Source organism: Hemiscyllium ocellatum (assembly GCF_020745735.1).
Source record: "Hemiscyllium ocellatum isolate sHemOce1 chromosome 27 unlocalized genomic scaffold, sHemOce1.pat.X.cur. SUPER_27_unloc_16, whole genome shotgun sequence".
Lineage (NCBI taxonomy): Eukaryota > Metazoa > Chordata > Chondrichthyes > Orectolobiformes > Hemiscylliidae > Hemiscyllium > Hemiscyllium ocellatum.
This window is the reverse complement of record NW_026867483.1, coordinates 69144-78585: the sequence shown is the minus strand read 5'-3', so window position 1 is coordinate 78585 and position 9442 is coordinate 69144. Positions and strand designations below refer to the sequence as shown.

Below are 9442 nucleotides of genomic sequence, written 5' to 3'. Positions count from 1 at the left end.
GACATAAAGCCGCCCGTGTAGCTCTGCTGAAAATGGCCTCGCTGCCCGGGAATCGAACCCGGGCTGCAGCAGTAAGAAGACTTGCACCGGTGCATCCATCAATGTAACTTTTTTGTGTCCATTGCTCCCGATGCGATCTCTATAACATTGGGGAGACTTAGAGTCAAGTCACATCTCCGGGACTCTCCTGCGCGCCTTTATTGCAAAAAAGCGCGGAGTGGACCCGGAAGCTGGTGTAGCGCAAGCTAACCTGGGTAGGTTTCTCTTCCTATAAATGCGCGCAGGAGAGTAACCCGAGGCACTACAGGGGTAGTCCCTCCCACCCACCCTCCTCCTCTAACCTTATAAGATCCGTTATGGTAAGCAGGTAAGTGCTGCATTTTGCTTGTTCTATTCTTCAGATCTAGTTTTTTTTAAAGGTTACTTTTGTAGGGATGGCAGTGAAGACAGTGCAATGTTCCTCTGCAACATGTTTGAGGTGAGGGATGCCATGGTCATCCCTGCTGATTACACTTGCCATAAGTGCACCCATCTCCAGCTCCTCCAAGTCCATCTTCGGGAACGGGAGCTGGAGTTGGATGAAATTAGAATCATTCGGGAGGCAGAGGGAGTCATAGATCGGAGCTTGAGGGAAGTAGCAACTCCAAAGATTGCCGACAGATGGGTGATAGTGAGGGGTACTTGGAGATAGCAGCCCGTGCAGCGACCCCTTGCGGTCGTTCCCCTGAAGAACAAGTGTATCATTTTGGATACTTGTAGGGGGTACGATTTACCAGGGGTAAGCAGTGGGGTTCAGGCCTCTGGCACGGAGCCTGTTCTCAATGCTCAGAAGGGAAGGTTGGAAAAGGGCAGAGCAAGAGTTATTGGGGACTCGATAGTTTGGGGCGCAGATATGTGGTTTTGTGTGGGCGAGAGAGACTCACGATTGCTATGTTGCCTCCAGGTGCAAGGGTACGTGATGTCTCTGATCGTGTTTTCCGGGTCCTTAAGGGGGTCGGAGAGCAGCCCGAAGTCATGGTCCACATTGGCACCAACGACATAGGTAGGAAGAGGGATGAGGATGTTATGCATACTTTCAGGGAGTTAGGTTGGAAGCGCAGAGTTGGAACAAACAGAGTTGTTGTCTCTGGTTTGTTACCCATGCCACTTGATCGCGAGTTGAGGAATAGTGAGAGAGAACAGATAAATGCGTGGCTACAGGGATGGTGCAGGAGGGAGGGATTCCGGTATCTGGATAACTGGGGTTCTTTCTGGGGAAGGTGGGACCTCTATAAACAGGATGGTATACACCTGAACCTGAGGGGCACCAGTATCCTTGGTGGGACGTTTGCTAGTGCTCTTTGGGGGTGGGGGGGAGTTTAAACTAATTCTGCCGGGGCATGGGAACCGAGACCGTAGCTTTAGGGTGCAGGACCTTGAGTGTAGGGAGGTTAGGAACATGGCATCAATCTCGAAGGAGGGTGCCTCTAAACAGGAATGTGACTTGAAGTGGATGTACTTCAATGTGAGAAGTATATGAAATAAGATAGGTGAACGTGCAGCGTGGGTTGGTACCTGGGATTTCAATGTTGTGGCTATTACGGAGACATGGGTAGAACAGGGACAGGATTGTTTGTTGCAGGTTCCAGTATTTAAATGTGTTAGTAGGGTCAGAGGTGGGGGTAAAAGAAGGGGAGGTGTGGCATTGCTTGTCGTCCCTACTGATTACACTTGCCGGAAGTGCACCCATCTCCAGCTCCTCCAAGACCGTGTTCGGGAACTGGAGCTGGAGTTGGATGAACTTAGAATCATTCGGGAGGCAGAGTGGTCATAGATCGGAGCTTTAGGGAAGTAGTAACTCCAAAGATTGCAGACAGATGGGTGACAGTGAGGGGGACTTGGCGAAAGCAGCCAGTGCAGCGACCCCCTGCGGTTGTTCCCCTCAAGAACAAGTATACCATTTTGGATACTTGTTGGGGGGACCACTTACCAGGGGTAAGCAATGGGGTTCAGGCCTCTGGCACGGAGCCTGATCCCGTTGCTCAGAAGGGAAGGTTGGAGAAGAGCAGAGCAAGAGTTATTGGGGACTCGATAGTTTGGGGCACAGATATGTGGTTTTGTGTGGGCGAGAGAGACTCACGATTGGTATGTTGCCTCCCAGGTGCAAGGGTAAGTGACGTCTCTGATCGTGTTTTCCGGGTCCTTAAGGGGGTGGGGGAGCAGCCCGAATTCGTGGTCCACATTGGCATTATTTTAGTGAATATCTGTTTCCTGTTTGCCAAGACCGAGAGAAACTCTCACTTCCAGATCTTTTAATTAGTTGAACATAAATTCTACCAGAAGCCATGATACGATTTCAATTTGTGTTCTCAGAAGACCTTGATCTCTGGGTTGCTCAATCATTATCACTGGATCCCAGTCTTTCCTTCAATGAAAGTGTTCTCCTGAATATTTTCCTTTATTTATTTTCCTTTATTTATTCATGGGATGTCGCACTTTGTCTCCCACTATTATTCTGGAAAACATCAACTTCACTTTCCTGCAGTTTCCCCATAATCTCAATTCCCTTTCTGATTAAAAAAAATGTTAGTTTTGAATGCACTTAACAATCCAGGCTCAACAACTGTCCTAAATATGCAATCCCTTATTTGCAAGTTATTCCCTCAGGTTCTAAACTCACCCACAAGGGTTAACGTTCCCACATCTATCCTGTCACGTCTCCTCAGAATCTTGTTTGTGACAATAAGGTTATCTCGAAATCTTCTAACTTCTAATAACCACAAGCCCAACCTATTCATTTCTCATTATAAGACATTATTTCCATTCCTGATATCGTCCTGGACAACCTTCTCTAGTCTGCCTCCAATGCCAGTATATCTTCCCTTAGCTAAAAGGCCCAAACCTTTTGCTTAACCTGTCGATATCCCTCTCCATGTCATCCTCACCACCTGCATTCCCATCAACTGTCTCTACTGCAGTCTTGGCAATAGTACATTCACTTCACTTATCCAAGTAATTCATATACATATTGTAAATAATTTTGGCCCCAGCACTGATCCCTGTGCCACATTGCTAGTTACAAGTTGCGATCCTGAACATGCCTCTTATCCCTGCTGCATCATTGGTTAGCCAATCATGTATCCATACGGTTAGACTGTCTCCAATATCATGTGAATATCATTGGCTCTGCCAGCACGTCTTCCCAAACTGTCCTTGAAAAAGTGGTGATGAGCTGCCTCTTAAATTGCTTCACAAATATGATGTGGTCTATAATGAAGGTTCAGGATCGAGTTCCAGGATTTTGATTAATAACACCGAAGCAATGCGTATATGTCATAGTTGGAATGTTGTGTTCACACTTATCTCCTCTTGCTGGTTAAAGTGATGGAGTGGAAATTGCTCGTGAAGAGCCGCCACTCATATAACCAAGCCAGACAGATCGATTGTGGCCAGAGACTCGGCCATTTTGACTTCTCATCAATCTACATTCTTTCCATGCAAGTTTTAGTCACATCAAACTGCCACGCAATGCTGTTATGGCCTCAGTAAACTATAATAACGGGAAGATCGCTGGAATGATTTTTCTACATCCGACTGCAATATAAATACAGATCATTGTTTCCAGTTTTGGTGGAACAAAAGACATTGTATTGGTGGATAATTACAGTTAGTGCAAACACAGCTAGCCATCGATAAATATTAATCCTGTTCACTTCAATGGCCAATTTCAATTCAGAAACCAAGTGCATTCGGCTGCTTGTAACATAGACAACATGACAAAATGGCTGATAGGAGGAGAAACGGGGCATTGAGGAGGAGTGAAATGTTTGCTTTTGGTCACCTCCACAATTGTTAGAAAAACAGGTTGAAAGGATTCTTAAAAGGTGGCTGAAGTAATGGTGTGGCTTAACATTTCAGACAGCGCAAAGTGGAAGACAACTTTCTAGTGGAAGAAAAAGACATTTCTTATTTCTGAAAGAACTGGGAAACAGAAGAGGGGATGAAATCTGACTTGGGAGCTATTTCCTATTTGTTGAGGATGTTGCTTCATCACAGTCTTGGTTTAGAGCCTAAGCTCTTGATCAGGAATAAAGGGTGGCCCAAAGGGGCTGACAGATAAATGGGAAGGACGTAGGGCTGGGGGAAAGGCAGCTGGGAGTGTAATAGGTAGATGGAGGTAGGGATTGATGGTGATAGGTCAGAGATGAGGGTGAAGCAAATAAGTGAGAAGCAAGATGGACAGGTATGACAGGTCAAGAGGTTGATGTCGAATTGGAAGGTTGGAACTGAGACAAAGTACGGGAGAGGAAATGCGGAAAGTGATGAAATGTACATTGATCCCATGTAATTGGAGGGTCCCAAGGCAGAAGATGATGTTTTTCCGACAAGCGTCGGGTAGCAAGAGTTTGGCAGTGGAGGAGGCCCAGGACTTGCATGTCCTTGATGGAAGGGGAGGGGGAGATAAAGTGTTCAGCCACAGGCGTTTAGTTTCTGTGACCCAGAGCTGTTCCCTCAAACATTCCGCTAGTTGGCGTCCAGTTTCCTAAATGTGGATGAGACCATATTGCGAGCAATGGACATAATCTTATAAATAGATTGCATAAATCTTAGCCTGCTGGAGTTATTTTCTTTTACTAAGTTAAAGAAAACTTTAATTAAATTGGGTGACTGCATGAAACGGTTTGATGGTCAGATTTGAATCATCACACCCAAATGAGACAATGCCATGAATATCAGTGAACTGCTCTTTTTGTTAAAAAACACAAGTTCTTGATTTATTTTCACAACTTACTGGTATTCACACCTGCACATTCAATGTCAAACTCTGACATCAGAAATGAAATTACAGCATTAATTTTGACTTACAATATTCGAACAAACAAATTAATAGCACACAGTGAATACCAAGTCTGATTCTTATGAAATTAAATTTGACCAAAAAAATATAAAATCAAGCTGGGAGATAAGAAATGGGGGAAGGACAGAAGGCAAGAAATGCAGCATCATAGAAGGTGCTCCTCCAGGGAGTGTATTTTACCAACTACAGCTGCTAAATATAAACAAGCACTCTGACATGATCCTCCGGTTTTAATGTGAACCATAGCCCTATACAGTAGGTACCATTTAAATGAGTTAATAGCCTCCAGCCTTACCCCCCGCTTCTTGGAGCTCGGGCCTTCCTCCAGCTCCGGGGGATTGCTGCTACTGCTACTCCTCCACTGAAGAAGCCTTGGGAAGCAGGTGTAAAGGCAAGATACAGAACAGAGCACCTTTGCAAATGAAAGCAGCTTATAGAGACATTGAGCAACAGTATCACAGGGTTTTGACCCACCGACCTCTGACTTAATGTGCCCAGCACGCTCCCGCTGCACTACTCTGCTTCTTGGCACCCAAAAGCTGGATTGTGGATCAGATTAAAGTAGGTCCTAAACTCTGATTACACCGGTACACAAGGCAGTGAGGAAAGGTTTCAGCACACCGGCCTTCATCAGTTCGGGAATTGAGGATAGATGTTGGCAAGTAATGCTGTAGTCATACAGGACGTGGATGAGGCTGCACCTGGAATATTGTGATCAGTTTTGGTCCCCTTGATGTTCTGACTTCTGACTTCTTCAACTCTGGGTTCGTGTTGAACTTGATGGGATACTTTGCCCAACTCAGCATTTTTAAACAGTATCGTTCTGAGGGATTCATTTAAAACTTTTCAGGAGGTGAGCTCAACAAGACTGAAAAATTCAATGTTACTTGGACTCTATTTTAAACTTACATCAGGACCAGTAGTCAGAGACATGTACAGCATTGAAACAAACCCTCCGGTCCAACTTGTCCATGCTGACCTGATATCCTAAATTAATCTAGTCCCATTTGACAGCACCTGACCCATATACTCTGGCAGCTCATTTCATATGTGTACCACCCTCTGCATGAAGAAGTTGTCCCTTTAATTTCGCCTTTCACACTAAATGTCTGCTCTCTAGTTCTGGACTCCCCCATCCCAGGGAAAGGACCTTCTTTATTACACTGTCCATGCCCCTCATAATTTTGTAACCTCTATTAGGTCACTCCTCTGCCTCCGATGCTCCAATGAAAACAGCCCCAGCCTATTCAGCCTCTCCCTGTAGCTCAAACCCTCCAACCCCCAGCAACATTCCCGTAAGTCGTTTCTCATCGAGAAGTCAACCTTTCAGTCCTGAAGAAGGGTTAATACCCAAAACGCTGACTACTCCACATCCTGGTGCTGCCTGGCTTGCTGTATTCTCCCAACCTCCTGCTTGCCTACATCGGGTTGCAATATGTAGTGGCTCAGTGGTTACCACTGCAGCCTCACAGCACCGGCGACCCAGGTTTGATTCCAGCCTTGGGTGGCCGTCTGTGAGGAGTTCGCACATTCTCCCAGTGTCTGCGTTGATTTTCTTTAGGTGGACCTGTTTTCTTTCATAAACCAAAGATGTGCAGGTCATGTGGATGGGCCATGCTTAATTGCCCATAGAGTTAGGTACATTAGTCAGAGGGAAATGGGTCTGGATGGGTTACTCTTCGGAGGGTTGGTGTGGACTTGTTGGGACGAATGGCCTGTTTCCAGACTGTAGTTAATCTCATCTGCACTACTTTTGTCACTAACGAATGGCAGAGTAAACTCGACGGGCCGACTGGCCTAACGTATGCTCCAATGGTCTTGCGGTCTTATTTTCTCTGGATCATTTCATTGGCAATGTGCAGTCCCTGGCTCAATGAGCAGCAGTGTCCACTGAAAGCAAAGCTCAGAGGTTCGAAGAACTCCTACAATGTGGAAACAGGTCCTTCAGCCCAACACATCTGCACTGATCTTCCAAAGACTAACCCACTCAGATCCATTTTCCTACCCTCCATAAATTGCACACAGACCCCCAAGGGTGGAATTATTCCTGGGTTCCTGGTGCCATGAGGCAGCAGTGCACACCCTGAGCCACCATGGGGTTGTGGTTGTGGGGGGTGGGGGAGACAATTGCAGTCCATCAGAAACAAAAACAGCCCACCTACTCTCCCACTGCACCCACTGTCAGAGCTGGCAGGAGGTTCAGTCCTGGAGGGTTCCCAAGGCAGAGTCACCGGTAGGATCTGATTGCTGGAAGCACTGGTGCCCCCGCTGGTGCTTCTGCAAGTTGCAGGAATACATGAACCTCTTCCCATACTCGGGCCAACTGAAGGGCATCTCCCCGGTGTGGACACATTGGTGCTTCAGTAGGGCGGAGGAATTGCTGAAGGCCTTCCCGCACTTAGGGCAGCAGAATGGCCTCCCCAAACCCCCCCCCCCGCCCCGCCTCCCTCCCCCCATGTGTGGACTAGCTGGTGCTTCAGCAGTGTGGAGGAGCGGGTAAAGACCTTCCCACATTCGGGGCAGGAGAACAGCTTCTTCCCGGTGTGGATGGACTGGTGCCTCAGCAGGGCCATGGAATTGCTGAAAGCCTTCCTGCACTGAGGGCAACTGAACGGCATCTGACCAATGGGTCAATAGGTCGGAGGAAAGAGCAAAGCCCTTCCTGCACTCGGGGCAGAAGAGCGGCCTCTCCTCGGTGTGGACCCACTGGTGTCTCAGCAGGTGGGAAGAACAGCGAAGGCCACCTTGCACTTGTGGCCGGAGAACAGCCTTCCCCGGTGTGGACCAACTGGTGCGTCAGCAGGGCAGAGGAATCACTGAAGGCCTTCCCACACTCAGGGCAGCAGAAGGGCCTCTTCCCCTCTGTGGACCCATTGATTCTTTAGAACCCTTTCAATTTCCACAATATCCTTCTGATAGGAGGAAGACCAGAATTGCACACAATATTCCCAAAGTAGTCTAACCAATGTCCTGTACAGCCACAACATAACTTTCCAACTCCAATACACAGTCAGAGGATTGGGAAACCTCTCAAAACCCACAAAAAACAAACAGGAAAGAGTGGAAGGACAAACCGAAGTTTTGAGAGTCAGCTTGGAAGCATCACTGAGAAATCGGCGGACTGGGTTTATTGGGTAGCCGTTCTCCTTAAATACTCTATATACGTATTTCTCTTGTACTCTTCGTAGTTTCTCTGTGCTGCAGTGTGTAGTGGCTTGTTGAAATAATGTCCTGATGCGGCTTCGTTTGTGGGTGTTGGGATGATTGTTTCTGTAGTTAAGTATTTGGTTTGTGTGTGTTGTTTTTCTGTAGACGCTAGTTTGAAGTTCCCCATTGACTGTTCGCTCTACTGTGACAACTAAGAATGGCACTTTGTTGTTGTTCTCCTCCTCTTCAAACCAGGAGCCCCCCTCAGGCCATAGTCTCACTACTTGGAACACCAATACACAGACTATTCAAAGGCATCTACTGAAGACTAAAACACCAAGTCGAAGATTCACGGCCCTCCATTTACTCTATCCAAGAATTCTTGAAAACCAAAGACACTAAGATAGAAGAGGATGGAATAATACTGTCCTTTGACATACAGCCCTGTTCACATCCATTAACATCAACGTGGCCAAAGAAAACTGAAGACACTACTCGAAGAACCAAAGACACAAACACAGCAACAACTTCATCAGCAAAGATAGCACTGTCAACCTCGTGGAACTGTGCCTTACCTCCCACTTCCTATTCAGTAACAAGCCCTACAAACAAATAAAGGAAATAACCAATAAACCACCAGTATCAGGATTCCTAGCAGAAGCAATAATGCAGACACTCGAACAAACAGCTCTTCCAACGACCCAACCCAAACTTTGTGTCCGCCACAGTGATGACACTTTTGTCATGAAAAAATGAAACAAATTAGAGGAAACGTACAACACCATCAACAATATCCTCACTGGCATAAAATTCACAAAAGAGGAGAACAACACCAAAGTGCGATTTCTAGATGTCACAGTCGAGCGAGCAGTTAATGGTAAATTCAAAACAGCCTCAACAGGAAAACAGTGCACGCGAACTAAGTACTTAGCTACAGAAGCAATCACCCCTACACATACAAACAAACTGAATCAGGACACTATTTCAACGAGCCATTACACACTGCAGCACCCAGTAACTACCAAGACGTAACTGAGAGTGGGTAGCCAAAATATCCACTGAAAACTGCTTCCCTGACCGGGAATCGAACCCGGGCCGCAGCGGTGAAAGCGCCGAATCCTAACCACTAGACCACCAGGAATATATCTGCATACATCGACAGCTCTACTAAAGATTGCTTTCCTGCCCGGAAATCGAACCCACGCCACGGTTGTGAGAAGGCTTCCACCAATGTCATTTCTTGTACCCATTGCTCCCGATGAGGTCTCCTCTACATTGGGGGGACTGGAGACTCCTCGCAGAGTCAAGTCACAGCGCTTGGGGGAGCATCTCCAGGACACCCGCACCAATCAACCCCATCGTCCTATGGCCCAAAATTTCAACCTCCCCCGCCCCGTCCCACTCTGCTGAGGATATGCAGGTCCTGGGCCTCCTCCATCGCCGCTCCCTCCCCACCCG

General features: G+C 47.0%; 1 non-coding gene across 1 annotated transcript; it reads right to left on the bottom strand.

The window, feature by feature from the left end:
- Window positions 1-9053: 9053 nt before the first annotated feature.
- Window positions 9054-9125, bottom strand: trnae-uuc (transfer RNA glutamic acid (anticodon UUC)). Its single transcript has one exon. It is a non-coding gene; the product is annotated as a tRNA-Glu (tRNA).
- Window positions 9126-9442: the final 317 nt, after the last annotated feature.